The sequence below is a fragment of the Pseudorca crassidens genome, chromosome 2 (genome assembly GCF_039906515.1).
Source record: "Pseudorca crassidens isolate mPseCra1 chromosome 2, mPseCra1.hap1, whole genome shotgun sequence".
In the NCBI taxonomy this organism is placed as follows: domain Eukaryota; kingdom Metazoa; phylum Chordata; class Mammalia; order Artiodactyla; family Delphinidae; genus Pseudorca; species Pseudorca crassidens.
Window position 1 is genome coordinate 29,880,899 of NC_090297.1, and position 19,199 is coordinate 29,900,097.

The following is a 19,199-nucleotide window of genomic DNA, read 5'->3' on the forward strand; positions in this document are numbered from 1 at the left end:
CACCCACTTCCATACACCTTCATCTCTTGCTGTTTCATCTTCACACTCCAGCCTCAGCCATCAGAACCACTCTTCGTTTTCCCCAAGGGGCAAATTCTCTTTGCTTCTGGCCCTTTGCCCACGCTGTTCCCTCTGCCTGGTACACCCTCTCCCTTCCCTTTTATCTGGTTCCATCACCCTGAGGTGTCACCTCGTTTAGGAGCCTTCTGTGAGCCCCAGCTCACGCTAATTTCCCACGCCCCTCTATTCTCTCCTGCATCACATCTACTGAAATCACTAGCATGTTGTCGGGGACCCCAATGGCCCAGAACTTAGAGAAATTGAGGACTGTGTCTACCTTATTCATCATTGTACCCTGAGCACCCAGGACCATTCCTGGCACACAGTAGGCACACAAGAACTATTTGCTGGGCCAATGATTGATGTAATGAATGAATGAATGAGAGAATGAACGATGAGGCCAGAAGGGGCTCTCCTCCGTATATCCAAATGTCCAAAAAGCCCAGGCAAGTCCATCAATAAGGCAAGCATTCGCTCCTCACAGCCTGTCCTTGACTGGGAGTCGGGTGATGGATTTCCAGAGGTGATGCATGGGAGCACGAGAAGGGCATAGTGGATGCGTGGAAGAATAGAGTATAGATTTCTATAGATTAATCATTTGTCATCCCTGCCACTCGGCACACTCGTACACACACACTCCTCCCCTCCCCGGACCTCCCCGTTCCCATGAAGAAGCACAACTCATCCTGGCCTTGGACCTTGCAACAGGGGCACACACACTCATAACACACACACACAGCAACATAAACACATGCAGAGAGACACATCACGCAAGTGTGTCCATCACGAAACCCCTCAAACACACAAATTCAGACACACACTCTGCACCGAATCTTAATTCACAGCTTCCCTGCCACCTAGGACACACACACACACACACACACACGCGCGCGAGAAGTGCACACTTACGGTGCCACACACACACTCACAAATCTTCTCTCATTGCCCTTACTGTCTTCACCTTATTCCAAGCTCCCCTCTGTCTTCCTTACAGAGTCCCTCTGGGACTGAGGCTGGGGCACTGAGCCCTCTCTCTTTTTTCTCCAGGGGAGAACACAGACATCACCTCTCTGGGCACCCCCGAGACCCAGCTATCCAAGCCACTGGGCTGCTCCCCAGCAGTCCCCTCCAGAACTGTGTCCTGTATCCTCACATCAAATCCCCTACATCATAGGTGAAGGACAGAGGAGAAGGCAGGTAGACTCAGAGTGAAGCCCCTGGTTTTCTCCACTCGCCGTGTGGGTTACATGTGCCTTGTGAGTTGCTTCCTGTCTTATGCAGAGTTGCTGAGGAAGAAATTGAAAAGGGACAGACTCTCTTTCATCCCAAATGAAGAGGGAAGAGCCCCAGCCTCTCCCTGGCCAGCCAGTCTGCTTACTGCAGGGAAGATAAGGGTCAAAGGACATCGCTCCCCTCAACATCCAATAGGCCCTGTACCTGCTGTCCCAGAGGTCCCTCCCCTGGCACCCAGGGCCCGAGGTATCTCCTCCCTTCTCAGGGCCACACCCTCTACTCCAACACCTCCCAAAGACCACCCCCGCAAATGCCTCCTGGGGCCACAGACCCAGCGTCTTCATGCATCTCTCCAAACTATAGAGTAGTTATTTCACACACACACACACACACACACACACACACTCCCCCAAGCTCCATACCCACCAGCCATGTAAGTGCTCTGAGTTCCCTGAAGCCCATAGGGTCATCTTGGGGCTCCCTCTGTCTCAACAACACTTGAAGACACTCAGCCGTGTCCTAGTCACTCTGAGGCCCTCTTAACTCTCAGGTTTCCCCACACTCCCTGTGCTGGTCATCTGCAGAAACACTGAGGTTTCACCCTGTGCTGCCAGGGAACATGGCTCTTGGCCCTCTTCCAATCTACCATCCTGACTTCTTGTTATTGGAAACTAAACCCCTTACATGCCCCACCCTCCCCAAAGCCCAAAGACCCAGACACCCGGGTCTCCGCCTACTCCCAGTAGGGGCCACTTCACTGCACTGGTCACAGCCCAACAGGAATGTCAGTTATTGTATCCATTCACTTATTCCCTCATTTGTTTACTAAGCAAACACATCACTGCTCGCTCTGCACTGTGCCCGAAAGGATGGGCAGTACCTCTACCAAGGGCCCGGCCCATGGAGCTTGCCATCCACAGAGACCCAGACACTCAGAAGAGCCAAGTCCAAGCGCAGGGAGATAGCTCAGAGCAGGAGGAGGGCACTGCTGGCTGCAAGTCAGCAGGCAACGACCTCGGCCCAGGTCCGGGGTCCCCTTCAAGACTTACGAAGAAGAGCTTTCTTACAACAAAATGGCAAACGAGTTCTGCCCCCGCTCCCAAGCGTGGTGGATCACAAACCTGCCATGCAGAGGGGGGCGATCTCCAACTGCAACCCCAGAGATGCAGCAGAAAGAATCAGCCCTTCCTGACCTTGTCTGTTTGGTCCCTGCTTACACTCTGCGTACCAAATGACACACCAGCTTCTTAACTTTCTGAAGGACTGGATGAGAACAAAGAGCAGACACAGACCCACACAGAGGGCTCCACTGAGGCGCACAGAGATAGTTATTTCCTCCAGGGGATGCCTGTTCGTTGCCAGGGGCTTTACAAGCATTAAAATGCAGGGACCCTGAGCTCCGCAGACCCTGCCTCTCCCAGAGAGGCTGAGCTGGGCTGGTCTGGGCTGGGCTGAAAGGGGCTTCTGGTGCCCCTGCTACTGGACTCAGTTTCCTGGAGCCTCTATTTCCTCCCTGGAGAGCCCTTTCATTCCAGCACCTCTGTGGACGCTGAGGTCCAGAAGGGGGGTACGTGGCACCAGATTCCACTGCTTTTCATCTCAGTCACACTCAAGTTGTTTCAGCATCCTGCCTGCTGCCTCTCTCTTCCCATCTCCCTCTGAAGTCGTTAAATAAAGATGGCTGTAGATTACAGCCATTTCAGCTGCCTGGAGTGGAAACTTCTCAGGCTGCCTCCCCTTTTGGTATTAGCCTGTTGCTCTGTTGGGGGGGAAGGGAGTCTGAAGTCCCTGCTCCAGGTTGGCCAACACCAGGCCTTCTCCCTCCCACAAGTCATGTGCATTTGTGCAGGAATGACTAGGCATCTCTTTGTTTACCATCCTCCCAGGAAACTTTGCAATGACTTTACAGGCCCTGTGAGCACCGAGCTGGGCATCTGTGGAGATGCTGTCAAGGTCCCCAACATGGGCTCCCAAGAATGGCTTGGGGAGCCCTCTGTGGCGCTGAAGACAGGTTCCACACCTCCGTCATCTGAGAGTTTAAAATCAGCCTCCTGGTTAGGGTCTGCTCAGCACTGCACTGTGGGAAGATGGCCAGCACCTCACCTCCCTTGCTAGTACAAATTTGACTTCCTTTGGGCAAATTTCCTCTCCCCTACCCTTACCAAGCTTCTGTCTTCCATCCTGCTCTCTGTATTGGCCCTGCCATCCTTCCCTGCAGCTCAAACCTTCCAGTGGTAAGTCTGTCAGTGGCAGCAGAGTGAAGTTTTCAGAATGCAAGTCATGTCACCCCACTGCTGTAAACACACAGTGGCTTCCCTTTGCTCCTACAGTAAACATTAAATTCCTTAATTTCTTGACGTACAAGGCCGCGCATGCACTGGTCCTAGACCACCATCCCAGCCTCACCCCTACTGGCTTTTTGCTGTCCTGCTACCATCCCTTGGCCTTCCCTGGGGTGGGTCTTTGTCCAAACTTGCCCCTCCCCTTCTTTGTCTAACACATTCACCTTACAGAGCTCGGCTCCTGTGTTGCATTCTCTAGGAAGTCTTCTCTGGTCCCACCATCCAGGCTAGGTCCTCCTAGGATTGCTGTCTTAGAATTGTTCTTTCTTTCTAAGCACTTGCCTTGGTTTTAATTAATCACTCATTTCTGTGACTATTTGACTAGTACCTGCCCTTACATTCCCAATAGACTGTAAGTTCCATGAGAATAAAGACTTTGTGTGTTTTTACTCAGAGTCATCACCAAGACCTAACACAATGTCTTGACCATTATGGGCTCTCAGTACACATTTATTGGATGGACGGATGGATGGATGGTTGAGAAGATGCTCATTTCTGCGGGTATGAGGGGGCCGGCAGCTTCCTTCCAGGCCATCCCAGTTCTCAGATCATGCCATTTTATCAGACCAAATGGGAGCGTGGCTCCTGGGAAAAGAAATAAGAAACAGACCCTTCCTTGCAGCCCCACTTTGATTGCTCAGTGCCATAGAATGTCAAGGGCAAGGGCCTGGGTGTGAGACTGGATTCCTGAGCAATGCACCCTTTACGACATGAAACACAATGACTGCAGAAGCCCCAGAGCTAACAATCCCGGAACCTCACAGACCAGCCCACCTCCTGGTAGGACTCAACTTAAACAAGCCAGCTTCAGGTTTAGAACCAAGGCCAGAAAAATAGACTAGGAAAATTCTGGAAGTCACAGAGATGTTGTGGTGCTAAGAGGGACCAGAACCTAGAAATCCAGACCCTTGATTTCAAACCTGATATTCACCCTCTCAAAACATGACCCAGGCTGTCTTCTCTCACTCTCATTCCTGTCCCCAAGCCAGGCCCCGTAGACGGGCTTCAACCTGCAGAACCCAGCACTGAGGCCTTTGGTTATTTCCTCCACCCCTTTGAGGGGTGGCAGTGACTGACAGCTCATTCCTCAGTCCCCACCCATCCGCAGCACACACCCCACCCCATCAAGCCCCAAGTTTTGTTCTGAAGATACCACGCTCTTCGATGCTGCTAGAAATTACAATGCACTTTCCCTGGTTAGTCACCCCTGTCACTAAAACCAGGGAAAGAACCTGCTTCTTGTCTTCCAACCCTCTCCTCCCAATGCCTTTTCAAAGAGAAGGGGAAAACCACACAGCGACAAGAGCGACACCCCCTTGCCGCTCCAGGCATTTTAATGAATTCCAGCCTTCAGGGAGAAGGACGGCTGTGTTAACGGTGCCGGTGAAAAATGAGGGGAGGAACAGTGAAGCAAATTTCTTTTTATTGACTTTTAGTGAGCTATTTAATCCAAACAGCTCATTATCTGCAATATAAATATACTATATAATGGATTTTGCAATAAGAACAATTAGTTTTGCAATTAGCATGAGAATAAGCTCTCCCCCACTGCAGAGCAGGCAAGGTCCAGACAGTGGGAGCTGGGGGAAGCTGGGGGATGGGGGGAGAGGTGGGAGGGAGGGAAGAAAGCAGCTCTCCAGGTGGAGAGGGCAGGGCTGCCCCCAATCCCAACCCCACTGCCCAGTGGGGCCCCAGATGGGCAGGAGCATTGCCAGTAGACAAGAGAGCAGAGCCACGCAGGTAGCTGTGAAAAGCACAAGCTTCCGGCAGATCTGCGCTCAAGGCTCAGCTCCATCACTTACCAGCTGTGCAACCTTGGGCAAGTCACTTAGGGTCTCTGAGACTCTGCTTCCTCATTTGAAAACACAGGCAACACTCTAATATCTCCTCATGGAGTCGTTAGGAGGATGACGGGAGGGGATGCGTCCGTCCTTGGCACAAGAGTACGTCCTCAGCGAACACTCCTGAGGGCGCTGAGCCAGAATTTCTTTGCATCTCCAGGGCTCACCTCCGGGAAGGAAGGAATGATGTCTGTCTAGCTCACCACTGCATCCAGCCAGTACATAGTGGGCACTTGATAAATATTTGTTGAATCAATGTTGCTAAGTGAATGAAACTCAGTGGCTGCTTCCCTGCTGTTGGTAGCAGCAGCCTTGTCTCAGGGAACCTTGCAGACAAGCATACTGGCTGGGACCAGCCTGCGAAAAAAAGCACCTCTGCAACCCCATTTCTTTTTTTTTTAATTGAAGTATAGTTGATTTACAATATTATGTTAGTTTCAGGTGTACAGCAAAATGATTCAGTTATACATATATATGTATATATCTGTATTCTTATTTTTCGATTCTATTCCATTATGGTTTATTACAAGATATTGAATAGAGTTCCTTGTGCTCTACAGTAAATCCCTGTTGTTTATCTATTTTATATGTGGTAGTGCACGTCTGCTAATCCCCTACTCCTAATATATTCAACACACACCCCCTTCCCCTTTGGTAACCATAAGTTTGTTTTCTATGTCTGTGAGTCTGTTTCTGTTTTGTAAATAAGTTCATTTGTATCATTTTTTTAGATTCCACATGTAAGCGATATCACATGGTATTTGTCTTTCTCTTCTGACTTCACTTAGCGTGATAATGTCTAGGCCCATCCATGTTGCTGCAAAGGCCATTATTACATTCTTTTTATGGCTGAGTAACATTTCCTTCTGTGTGTGTATGTGTGTATATATATATATATCACATCTTCTTTACCCGTTCATCTGTTATGGACACCTAGGTTGCATCCATGTCTTGGCCATTGTAAATAGTGCTGCTATGAATGTTGGGATACGTGCATCTTTTCTAATTAGAGCTTTTGTCTTTTCCGGATACATGCTCAGGAGTGGGATTGCTGGATCACATGGTACCTCTATTTTCAGTCTTTTAAGGAACCACCCTATTGTTTTCCATGGTGGCTGTACCCATTTACATTCCCAGTAGCCCCACTTCTTGACTCTCCCAACCTGCTCTCTCTGCTGCCCCTCCGCCAGCTTCTCAGCGTCAGGGCCTCCCACCATGCCCCCACCTCTCAGTGGCCCCAGAGCTTTCCTGAACATCACTTACCTTCAGCCCTTGTCCCTCCAACTGCCCGCAGCCCCTCACCCCTGCCCTGAACGGGAAAGGTGAGCACACTGGTGCGCTCACCAGATATAACGGGGAGGTATGCCCATTATATCTCGCAGGCAAAGAGGTCAGGCTGGCTGTGGGGCTTTCCAAATGTCCCCAACGTGGTAGAGAGCACCAGTTAAGGCAGAGACTCTCAGCCAGACAGCCTATGTCTGGATCCAGGAGCTCCACTTTCTAGCTATGTGACACTGACCAGGCCCCTAACCTCATTTGCCTCATCTCTAAAGTGGAAACAATAATAGGTTACTTATGGCTTAGAGTTTGGGAGGATTAAACGAGAAATCTGTGGGAGGCACTAGTGCCCGTCACACAGTACGAGTTCAACAAGTGTTAACTACCATTGTCACCACCATCTCATTGTGGGTTATCAAGAGCACGCAGACCACACTCTTGGGGTCCGACTCAGCCACCATCTGGCCTCCCTCCAGGGAGCTTTGCTGAAAGTCTTTCACATCTTAGCTAGTCCTGACCAGGTCACAGGCTCGCTTTCGATACTACACACATGTGATGTCCTTTAATCCTCACACCTCTACGAGGCAGGTTTAGGTGTTGTACAGGTGAGCAGACTGAGGCTCAGGGAGATAAGGAAACCTGTCCAGGTAAGTGATGGAACCAGGTCTCAACCCCAAATCTGCCTAAGCCCCAGCCTCTTCTCCAGGCACTGGATGTGACGCTGAAGACCTAAGCGAAGGCAGGGAAGGAAGGGCCCTTTGATCCTCCTGCTCGAGTCTCCAGATGGTCCAACCCGGACTCTGCTTGGTAACTGCCCCAGTGGCACAGGCGGGACCCCTTGAAGGAAAGGGGGTGGTGCCCTGGAATCCTGAACCCCAGGATTCCCCTAGAGTCAGCCCCAGGGACACAGAGTCTGGGCAGAAGCAAAGAGCAGCCTCCTGTGCTCACCAGGGACTTCCTGACCTTGGGCTGCAGCTGAAGTGACCTTCAGGGCCCCACTACAGCTGGCTACCACGTTGGGGACATTTGGAAAGCCCCACAGCCAGCCTGACCTCTTTGCCTTCAAGATAGAATGGGGGGGCTGCCCTGGTGGTGCAGTGGTTGAGAGTCCGCCTGCCGATACAGGGGACGCGGGTTCGTGCCCCGGTCCGGGAGGATCCCACATGCTGCGGAGCGGCTAGGCCCGTGAGCCACGGCCGCTAACCCTGCACGTCCAGAGCCTGTGCTCCGCAACGGGAGAGGCCACAGCAGTGAGAGGCCCATGTACCGCCAAAAAAAAAAAGCTATAATGGGAACACCTCCCCATGGCCTCTGCGCGCCAGTGTGCTCACCATTCCTGTTCAGGGCAGTGGTGAGGGGCTGCGGGGAGCTGGAGGGACAAGGGCTGAACTTAAGAGATGTTCAGGGAAGCTGTGGGTGGGTGGTGAACGCCTGGCACACACAGCCTCCAGGCAGAAAACAGAAGTCTCCCTGGCATGTGAACACGTGGGTGCAGAACACACAGCTCCTGCCCTGCTTGGGAAGGGGGACGGTGCTGGGACCCCCAAAGGCTGATGGGAGGCTCTCCGGACGTAATGGCTAAGAACGCTGACTTCAGGGCTCACAGCCTGAGGCCAATTCCCAGTCTTGTTATTTACCTGCTCTGTGACCTTGGGCTAGTCAAGTGTTCTTCTGAGCCTCCGTTTCCTCATCTGTAAAGTGGGACGATGATAATACCATACCTCCTAGCGCTGGAGCACGATAAGGTGTGGAAAGTGCCAAACACAGGTTCTAGCGCCCCGCAGATGGAAGCTGTTGCTCACTAGCTTTCTGCTTTAAATGCAAGGTTCTGGGAAAAGAGGTAAGACGGGGCCTTGTGAGGCATCCTCTCCGGGTCTCAGTTTCCCCGCCTGTCCAAGCCGATGGGGCCCATGGTCTCAGCACCCTTCTCCTCTCCCCGCTCTTGCCCTCGCTCCTGCCTGCAGCCTCCCCTGATAGCTGCCTGGTTCAGTGTCCCGGCTGGGCCCAGTAGCCCTTTGGCAGGAGAGCAGAACGGAGCGCTGTTAGTCACGGTGTAGAGCGGTACCATCCATTGGGGGAGGCCAGCGGGACACAGAGAGGTCATCTCCATTACAAACTGGCTGTGATTAAGCCATTACTTGCCGTAATGGGATCCTTTCAGTTGCAGGTGATGCCTGCCACAGCCGATAACGCTGCCGGCGGCCACTTCGGCCTGGCAGTCTGCAATAACACAGGTTCTCCCCTCTGTGACATGCTCAAGTTCTCACACTCATCAAATAGTCCATTTTCCAGCACAACTGGGTACACTTCCCCGTGACAAATACCTGTTTGCTTTTAATCTGTTACAAGCCGAAGAGGCCCAAAGGAAGCACTCCATCACGGGAGGAATGTTTTCATAAGCGTGCTCGTGAGGGGTCCCCGAGGGAGGGGCCGAACAGCAGTGCGTGGCTGGGATGTCTGAGCACTTACGGGGTGTTCTGCCAGTCCAGAGCTGAGTTTGGGCGGAGGGGGTGTGCTGGGGTTGCTTGCTTCTGGGGTGAGTGGGGAGGGTCACACAGACGCGCAAGTCATATTTTCATGTGTCTGTGCTTGGGGAGCGTGTGGAGAGCGGTGCCCGGGGGGACTCAGCCCTTGGTGTGTGCATGGGTGTGACTGCAAATGTGTGTCCCCGAGTAAGGGCAGGAGGTGTATGAAACCTGCAGTGTGTAAGGAAGGATAAGCGCCCAGGGGTGTGTGTTCACATATGTGCATCGGACCTGGAGCTCCCACAGTGTGCAACAGTAGCCCTGCGTATGGGTGTGCCTGGGTGAGGACCCGTGTGTGTGCGTGCTCGAATTCCTGGGCACATGATAGGGAGCATAGGTGTGTGTGAGCCTGCGTGCGTCCACCTGAAGAGGGTCAGGGCGCGGTCTAACAGCACGACCAGCTTGCCCGGGGCCTCCTGGGAAGACAAACAGGGGCCCTGAGCACACACCCTTAAGTCTTCAGATTTCAGGCCAAGACTGTTCCAACACCTGGAAGCTGGGGATTCAGTCTGAGCCAGGGTTGGGGGACAGGGACGGACGGGGGTGCTTTCAGAGACCAGAGGGGCCCTCCCCAAGCCTAGATTCTGGATGCAAAGTCAGGGCCTCAGGTGCGCTCTGTTCCAGATTGAAACCAGAGGCTGCAAGAGTTTGTGCATCTGCAGACGGCCATGGGGCGGGAGGAGTAAGGAGGCTTGGAGGACAGCCCAGAGAAGTCGGCCACGCTGGAGCCATGCAGCAGCCCAGCAGCAGCCCAGACCCAGGGCTCGGAGGAGCCACGGAGGAGGAGGGAGCTCGGATGGTGGAGAGGACGGCAGCTGCATGCCCAGGAGTTACTAAAAGGGACACTACAGCTTGGGGCTCCCCAGTTTTCTGATCTGAAGAATGTGCTGGAGGGCAACAATGGGAGGAAATGTGCCCTGGGCATCAGCACATGCCCAGCCCCGGGCCAGCCACACCGTCAGTAGCGTCCACACCACTGCGCGCTCAGCCCTCGGCATGCAGAGGCCCTCAGAGACTGGTTTACAGTCAGAATCTCCCAGGACTTCCTACAGATCTTTACTGAGGACCAGCTCTGAACCCCCAAGCGTGTGGTGTGCATTATTTATGATGACCACAGCAGGACGATGATAAATAGCTGCTGTGGGTCAGGCATGGGCATGTGCTTCACACGCACAGTCTCATTTATAAATAACAATTCCTAGTGATTACAGTGGCCCACTGAGGGCCTGAGGGGAGCTTCCCACATGCCAGGCACGAGGCTTTGTACCTACAATAATCTTAAAACCTCGCTGAGGGGTGAGGGGCAGGGCAGGGCAGCTGAATGCCCCCCGGTCCCACAAGCAACAAGCTGAGGACCCGACACTGAACTCTGGCGGTTCTTCAAGGAACGTCCTTGAGGCAAGTATTCCAGCAGGATCATCTCCTGTTCCTGCCTTCACCCTGGAGCCTTACACAGCCGAGCAGAAGGTGAAGCTTAGGGCGCTGGTTCACGGACTGATGGAGACTGTGCTCATTAAACAATCAGATGGGTGGAAATGACCCGAGTCCTCCGCGTCAACCGAGAAAAGTAGGAAAATGCCAAGGAAAAGCTCCTGATCCTTATATTCTACACAATACAAACAGTAGCATTCCCAAAGCGTTTCACTTTCATAAGTTTTTTTCCTGCCAAGGTCACACAGAGAGGGGATGTCAGAGCCAGGGTGAGGCTGAACCTCCTTCTACCACGCACTGTGCCAGACATCCCAGGCTGGGAGTGAGCATGGACTTATTTTTCTCAGTTCTGAAGAGAACGTACTGGAAAATGTATGGTTGTGTCATCTCTTGAATGTTTAGTCTGTTTTCTAAAGAGATGTGTGCAAAAAACGTGGTCAGGATAAGGTCCGGATGAGGCTGGGGGTGGAGAGGAGGTATGGGTGGGAGTGGAGACCTTTGACCTTGAGGATGTCCCTTGTGACCTTGAGGACTTGGGGGTAGAAACACAAGTTCTGGATTGGTGGATGTGAGGACAGCAGAAGGCAGGAACTTCCTGCCAACAGTGGTACCACTGAGAAGGGAAGAAGGGGAGAACGCAGATATACTGACCACCAGCTGTGGGCCAGGCCCGGGGCAAGGCCCTCATACGGAAGATCCTACGGTATCACCCTACTCCACCACCCAGAGCATAAAATGTCCATCGTAAATGAGGACACTGAGACTCAGGAAGCTGAAGTGATTTACCCCAGATCGCACAACTCGGCAGCGGGGAAACAGGATACGCAGCCAGATCTGGTGGGTTCTTTCTCCCGTATGTCAAACTTGGGGGTACTGTGTACCCCACTTCTGAGCCCTCTTGGTGCAGCTGTGGGCCCTGAGCATCCTTACCCTCCCTGTCCTCAGCTTTCGGCTCCATTACAAGCGCCACTCATCACAGAACCTGAAATCTCCTTGCCCTGGGAGCCAGGGGTCAATGCTTCCATCTCTGCCCTGTCCTCCTTCCCAAAACACTGACCAGGGACCCTCTCTCGGTTCTTTGAAGGAGCTGGTTGCTCCTCCCAGCCTCTCCCAGGTGCCCTCCTCCACAGTACGTGCCCCAGATCAGCGCAGGAGAAACCTCTCTCGTCCCTCTTCTCATCCCCAGTGGATTGCTGCTCTGTCCAGCACATTCCAGGGGAGGAAAAGGATCCAACACTGACCATCTGGGACTCCTGCCTGAGAAATGGCCCTTTCTCAAGACCATGACCCTCCCCCAATGGACATTTAGTTCACCTCTAGAAGAAGAAATGGCTGGCCTGGTAAATGAATAAGTTAAACTCCTAGTTATCCTCCAGATCTCAGACTAAACATCACTTCCTCAGGGAAGCCCTCCCTGACTCATCCTCAGACTCTGATTGCACGGCACACCAGTCCTTCAGATAACACCAGTTTACAGCCAAACCATAAATAGTGTGACACAGTGTTGGACATCTGTCCCCCCTACTGTGCCCCATGAAAGGGGAGCTGGGCTTATCATGAATCCCCAGCATTCAGCACAGAGCTCTGCACATGATAGGAAGGCAACCAGTAATTGCTGAATGAATGAATGAACGTATGCTCTGGGCAGAGCTGGGGCACCCTCCTCTGGGCCCCTGTAGCCCCCTGGACATAACGTCCTCACTGCCCTATCACCCCATACTCACGTCTCTCTTTCACAGTCTCAAACTCACAGCTCAAGAGCCAAGTCTGGCTCAGCAACAGATTTAAAGTAAGTAATTTTGTATTTTAAAAATCAATACAGTAGGGCTTCCCTGGTGGCGCAGTGGTTGAGAGTCCGCCTGCCGATGCAGGGGACATGGGTTCGTGCCTCGGTCCGGGAGGATCCCGCATGCCGCGGAGCGGCTGGGCCCGTGAGCCATGACCGCTGAGCCTGCACGTCCGGAGCCTGTGCTCCGCAACGGAAGAGACCACAGCAGTGAGAGGCCCGCGTACCACACACACACACAAAAAAAATCAATACAGTAATTTCTCTTGAAGAATAGGAAGATCTGGCAACAATCAGGTGGAGCTGAGTGGTAGGTGCCCCTCTTTAGATGAGCCTCAAGTCTCCAGATGGCCAAAGACCCCCAACTCCCTGTTCTTCTTACTCCAGACCTGCTTCACTCATCCCTGTTACCTGCCTGGACACTGTGAGCATTTGGGCTTGTGACCTCCTGCTATTTCCATAACCCTGCCCTCCCCCCAAGGCCGTGAGCTTCCTGAGGTCAGAGCAACCCTCATGGGGCCTGGTGCAGAGAAGAGGAACAGTAAATGTTGGCTGAGTGAGTGAATATAAGCAAGAACTGGAGGAAACTCCAGGGAGTGGTAAGACCAAGTGGAGCAAACTTGTGTGTAAGGAGGAGAAAGCCTTGCCTAAAGGAATGGAAGCACTCGATCAGACGCTCTTTAAGGATTAGTTAAGAAAAGATAGGGCTTCACTGGCGGCGCAGTGGTTGAGGGTCCGCCTGCCGATGCAGGGGACACGGGGTCGTGCCCCGGTCTGGGAAGATCCCACATGCCGCGGAGCGGCTGGGCCCGTGAGCCATGGCCGCTGAGCCTGCGCGTCCGGAGCCTGTGCTCCGCAACAGAAGAGGCCACAGCGGTGAGAGGTCCGCGTACCGCAAAAAAATAATAATAATAAAAATAAAGAAAGGATAATTGAGTGCACCAAACACTTTGTATTTTGTCTAACTACCTTGCCGTCCTTAAAGTTGGGGTGGTGAGTAGGTTAATCTCACTGAACTGATTTAATAAATAGAAATCCATTTTAAATTTATTTATTTTATTTATTTATTTTTGGCTGTGTTGGGTCTTCGTTGCTGCGCGTGGGCTTCCTCTAGTTGTGGCGAGCGGGTACTACTCTTCGTTGCAGTGCGCGGGCACAGGCTCCAGGCACGTGGGCTCAGTAGTTGTGGCTCATGGGCTCTAGAGCACAAGCTCAGTAGTTGTGGCACACGGCCTTAGTTGCTCCACGGCATGTGGGATCTTCCCGGACCAGGGCTTGAACCCCTGTCCCCTGCATTGGCAGGTGGATTCTTAACCACTGTGCCACCAGGGAAGCCCATAGAAATCCATTTTTAAATGTCTCCCAAGGATGAAAATCCTCTGCTGTGTTCTGGTTTCCAAAAGCGGCCTGGGACTCTTCTGCCACCTGGTGGTAATAAGTACATATTGCAGGAAGAGTATACTAAAAGGAAAACGCAGCCAACATGGACCCACCCACCCCCACCCCCACCCCCACCGCCAGGCAGAGCCACCCTTCACAAAAGGAAGGCACAGAATAGGGCAGAAGTGACTGGTTTAAAAAAGAAATTAAATTCAAACCGCAATTACTGAGTATTTGAGGCACCTGAGTTGGGCTAAGTCTGCCCCAACCCTATGCCCCAACCCTTGATAACCTTAACTATAATCAAGACAGACATAAATAATTCTAACGCAAGGCAGACTGAAGTCCAAGTCCAGAACTATCACATCAACAATACTCAGTAATATAGGCCAGGCATCGAGCAAAGTGATTTCTCTTTTTTTTTTTTTCTCCAGCAAAACTTTACAACAATCTTTTGAAGTAAGTCCAATTAGCATCCCATTCTGCAGATGAGTCAACTGAGGCTCAAAGAAGTGAAGCCTCTTACCCAAACAGCTAGTGAGTGGTAGAGAAAGGATTCAGATCAGGCTTAGATTTGACTGACTCCAGACTCCTCGCCACTTCTTTAGAGTCTCCTACCTGCTGTAGACCCAAAGTGGCCTCTTGAGATTCCAGGGCCCACCGGAAATCAGAATCTCCCCTCCTTATAACCTCAGCAGGTCTCTGGAAGGACTAGATAAGCACAAAGAAAAGTGGTAGAAGTGTCTGGCTCATACCTTTGTTCTAGCCCACCTTCTTGCCCTTCCCCCCTCGGCCTCTATTCCACAACACCCTCACCCTCTGCAGGTTCTCCCAGGTCTGCCTGCCCCAGGGGGAGAGAGGCTGCCTGTCCTGAGCCTCAAGCCCTGGCTCTGCGTCATCTCCATGCCAAGTCCACAGCCCATCTGGGCAGCTCAGAGCCTTGTTTGCTGATTCGCAAGTTCATAGTATGGGCCAGTGCTCCCCAGAGAGAAATACAAAACCATAATTGTCCCTGGATTGGCTTGTGTTCTTTGTGGAAAGAAACAGTACACAGCCTTTGTGTTTTAAAAAAAAAAAAATTACTGAAACAAAAAATTTCCAGTTCACACTCTTTTGAATTGAGAGAAATAAGTAAACACTATTTCCCAAATCTATGTTCAGTGGGAAGCCTCCTTTTATTATATTTATACAAAAACATGAGCCGAATATCATCCTACACCACTATAAAACACATTCAATAATAAAATGCAAACGCTATTTGCAAAGAATTACTGAGGATCAAGTTCTGGCCGATTGCAAGAAGTAGTTTAAAATTAAGAGTTTTAAGCTTCACATATCCCAATTTTATTTTGTAATAATCTATGCCTTTAACTTACCCTGTTTATATTTGCTCTGAATAATGTAGCCAAAAATCCACTGCACATTGATTGTGAAAAGGGTAACTCGTTATCTGCTTTTGCCCAGAAATAACAGCGGAAGAAAAGAAGGTGTTTGCTTGCACTCCCACAATTCTTTGGAAATATTTGCTTTCAGACATTTTGTATTATTGTGCAGTGCGCATATTTCTGCATGGGAGCTTTGCAATTTTGAAAAGATACCAAGAGGAGCAGAAAAAGAAACTAAAGAAGTTTTGCTCATTCTTTAGCCCAGGTTAACGTGGAGCCTAATCTGCATACCTACCTGAGGGATTCTGGGACATTGCTGTGGCTCTCCTGGGAGTATTTACACGAAGGGCCTGCAAGGAGGATTTTGGGTGGTTGCTGGAGGGATCTTACACCCTATGCCATTAAAGGAATATGGAGAGCCAACCCGCAGCGCTAAAGAAGACACTCTGGGGAGGATGGCAATTGGAGGAAAGACACCCTAAGCCAAAGGAGTGGATGAGTATATGGCTGACTGTGCCAGTGAACAGGTAAGTGTCTCTTTAGTGCTGTCAAGAGCCTTGGTCACCCAGTAGGGAAGGACAGGAGACCCTAGCAGTGCCAGGGTAGAGTCCAGCTCCTGTACCTGCTGACCAGTCCCTAGGAACGGACCCCAGATCCACCCAAATTTTTACATAAACCCTCTGGGATTTATAGACCACAGAGGCTTGGAGGTCTCCTCCCTCTAAACTGAGGGAGAGAGGAGGTGTACCCAGCAGGAGGATGGGCAAGGTCTAGGAACAAACACTGAAGCCTGGTCCATCCAGGGTTTCCATTCATGGCCTGATCACCATCCAGTCCCCATTTCCACTCCTCCATCTCTGCCTGCCCGTCTTTTTCTCCTTCCTTCATCCATCTTGCTCACTGTTCCTCTTCCCATTACCGCCAACAGTCACATTAAAATCTCTGACCTTTTTGTAGCATTTTTTGCTTTCTCCAGAGCACTTTTTGTACACAAATACTTCTTAAACTGGGGTGCATAGCCCTTGGGGCGCTCCCATAAATGGGCCAGGGAATTTGCAGAGCCACGTGACACACATGGCCCATCTTGCTGGCATTAAAATTACCCAGTGGTAAATAACTTAAAACACTGGCTTTGTGTTAAAAGAAACAGCATGGGTATATTATGGAGCAGAATGCAAAATACACATAAAATTTTAGCTACAGTAAGACTTCAGATAAATTGTGAGCCTGTGGCAGGCTGCTTTAAGCTACACCCTCAAGCCCCCAGGGTACCTCTTTACTCTCTTTTGCCATTAGGTTTGGCTTTGGTGGAAAAGGTGGAGAAGCTCTGACTTACTTTCTCCCATGAAATCCTCACAACAGCCCTTTCAAAGCAGGGCAGTTTTAGAGATGGAGGAATGGGGACCAGATATGCTGAGTAACTTGCCCCAAGTTACCCAGCAAGCAGGTGTCAGAGCCTAAACATCGTCCAGGTATTCTAACTCCAAGTCCAGTATTGACTCCACACCGAGGTACTGCCAGGCACATTGAACCACTGGGGGCAACAGGTCCAGGAGGCAGGTAGTGATGGGCCCACAGCTAGGGAGGATCCTCTGCAAATTTATGAAGTCCTCCCCCATAATCCATGGCTTCAAAATTCATAGGCAAGCGGTGCTCCAAGTCTGGGGAGCCAAGACACAGATGGCTGCAACTCTGACATCACCCAGATAAGCCACTGTCAGCTCTGGACCGCCAGCCTCAGAAGCTGAGGGCAGGGAGATTGGGAATTCTTGGTTGTTGAGATCGGCAGTTCTTTCTGGTAAGACTCAAAAGGCAAGAAGTTGACATGTGGGGACCCAGGTGGCCCTGCTCTCTTCCTCAGTGCTCAGTGCTATCAGGGCAGATACTCGGCTCCCAAGCCACTGGGCCCAGCAGGACTGGAGTCAGTTGTCGAATGGTTGGCTGGAGAAGGATTTGAACCCAGGTCGGGCTGACTCCCAACCCCCAGCCCTTCCCACGCTGCCTGAGGTTATGCAAGGAGTCCCATCCTGGAGTCAGGATACCTGAGTTCTAGCCCAGCTTCTCCAAAAGGAGCTGTATGACTTGGGCCAGTGCCTTCCGATTCTAGTAGAGCGGGAAACACTCTAGCACCCAGGGGTTCTAGAGCCAGAGCCACCTGGGTTCAAATCCCAGTTTTTCCACTCACTAGCTGTATGGTCTCAGGCAAGCTTTCACTGGCCTGTGCGTCAGTCTCCACATCTGTAAATGGGGACACGATTGGTGCCCAGCTCACAGGATCGTCATGAGGATTAAATGCCATCCACACAAGGCACTCGGAAGAGAGCCCGGTATGGAGCCGTGCTCAATAAAGGTGAGATGTTATTGTATAAAAATGAGAGTGAAGGGGGTCAAGTGGCAGCCCCAAGGACCCACATCCTCGCAGCAGTGAGTCTGATTGGCAGGTGGGATGGGAGCCGCTGTGTCGGACCTAAACAGCTGCCTCTCCCATTGTCCCCCAGCAGCTCAAGCCCCAAGTCCCATGGCTGGTATTCATTCAACAACTTTTTACTAAGTATCTGTTGCAGGAAGGGGGACCCCTTCCAGGGCCTGAGAGTGGGCTCTTGTCTAACACTCAGAAATGAATTGTCCGAGGAGACATGGGCTGACAAAGCAGGAGACTTTATTGGGAGGGGGCGCCCGGGTGGAGGGCAGGAAGGTAAGGGAACCCAGGAGGAATGCTCTGCTACATGGCTTGCAGTCTCGGGTTTTATGGTGATGGGATTAGTTTCTGGGTTGTCTCTGGCCAATCATTCTGACTCAAGGTCCTTCCTGGTGGCGCACACGTCGCTCAGCCAAGATGGATTCCAGCGAGAAGGATTCTGGGAGAACATATGGACTGGCATCTCCTGTCTCCTTTTGACCTTTCCGGAATTCCTATTGTTGGTGGTGACTTGTCAGTTCTGTGTTTCTTACCAGGACCTCCTGTTGTTACAATAACTCATGCAAGTGGCTACTATCTTGCCTGGCCAGGGCGGGTGGTTTCAGTCAGTGTTTCCCCTAACATATCTACCCTGGGCCAGGCATGGCTACTGTATGGGGGACACAAAGGAGAGCAAAACCAGACACAAACCCTGTGTGTCTAGAAGAGAGACAGTGAACAGACCCACAAGGAAATGACAGCCAGTGGTAAATACCACATGGGAAAATAAATTGGGGGAAGGGATAGCGATGGGGAGGTGTTTTAGATGAGCTGTTTCGGGAAGCCCTCTCTGATAAACAAAGACGTATTTATCATTTGTAAATAGTATTTAGCCGCCCTCAGCTTCAGAGCTCAGCCAATTTCCCAGCTGGGGGAATCGTTGGCGTGGTGGTCACCCATGTGATCCCAGAGGCCCGCAAGGAAGACAGGGAGGGTTTGAGCATTGCAGAAGGGGACGCCCTGATATCAGTGGATTGTGACATTTTGGGGAAGGTGCTGGGGGTGATGGTCCACGAGTACAGTCAGGTTGAAGGTAAAAAGTTGGGATTGGGAGGCTGGATCCAGAGTACCGACTGGAACACAGTACAAGGCCAATTGCAGGGTCCCATCTCTGAGGTGCGTCATCCGCAGGAATGCTTAAGACACAAGGAGGTCTCAGATCACACACCGACAGAGCCAGCTTCAACAGTGAGAAAGTCATCTTAAAGTCAGACTGCTCAGCTTTCCAAATTGTGAAATAATGGCCTGAATTTAAATTTTCCAAGATAAATTCAGTGGCTTTGTTTTTTACTGTGAATAGAGGTAGACCTATTCTGTGTTGTGTTAGAATTTACCTGTAAGTTATTTTAGTATCAAGTACACGAATGTTACTGTATATTTTACGTATGATAGGATTACAACTGCACACAATTCTAATTCTAATAAAAACACACTAGAGCCTTAAAAATATTGATAACATTTACAATATTGTAATACTATA

The 19,199-nt window shown here is 51.2% G+C and overlaps 1 pseudogene; it reads left to right on the forward strand.

The window, feature by feature from the left end:
- The first annotated feature begins 17,553 nt into the window (after window positions 1-17,553).
- On the forward strand, window positions 17,554-18,960 carry LOC137208771 (acylphosphatase-1 pseudogene; annotated as a pseudogene).
- The last annotated feature ends 239 nt before the right edge of the window (window positions 18,961-19,199 follow it).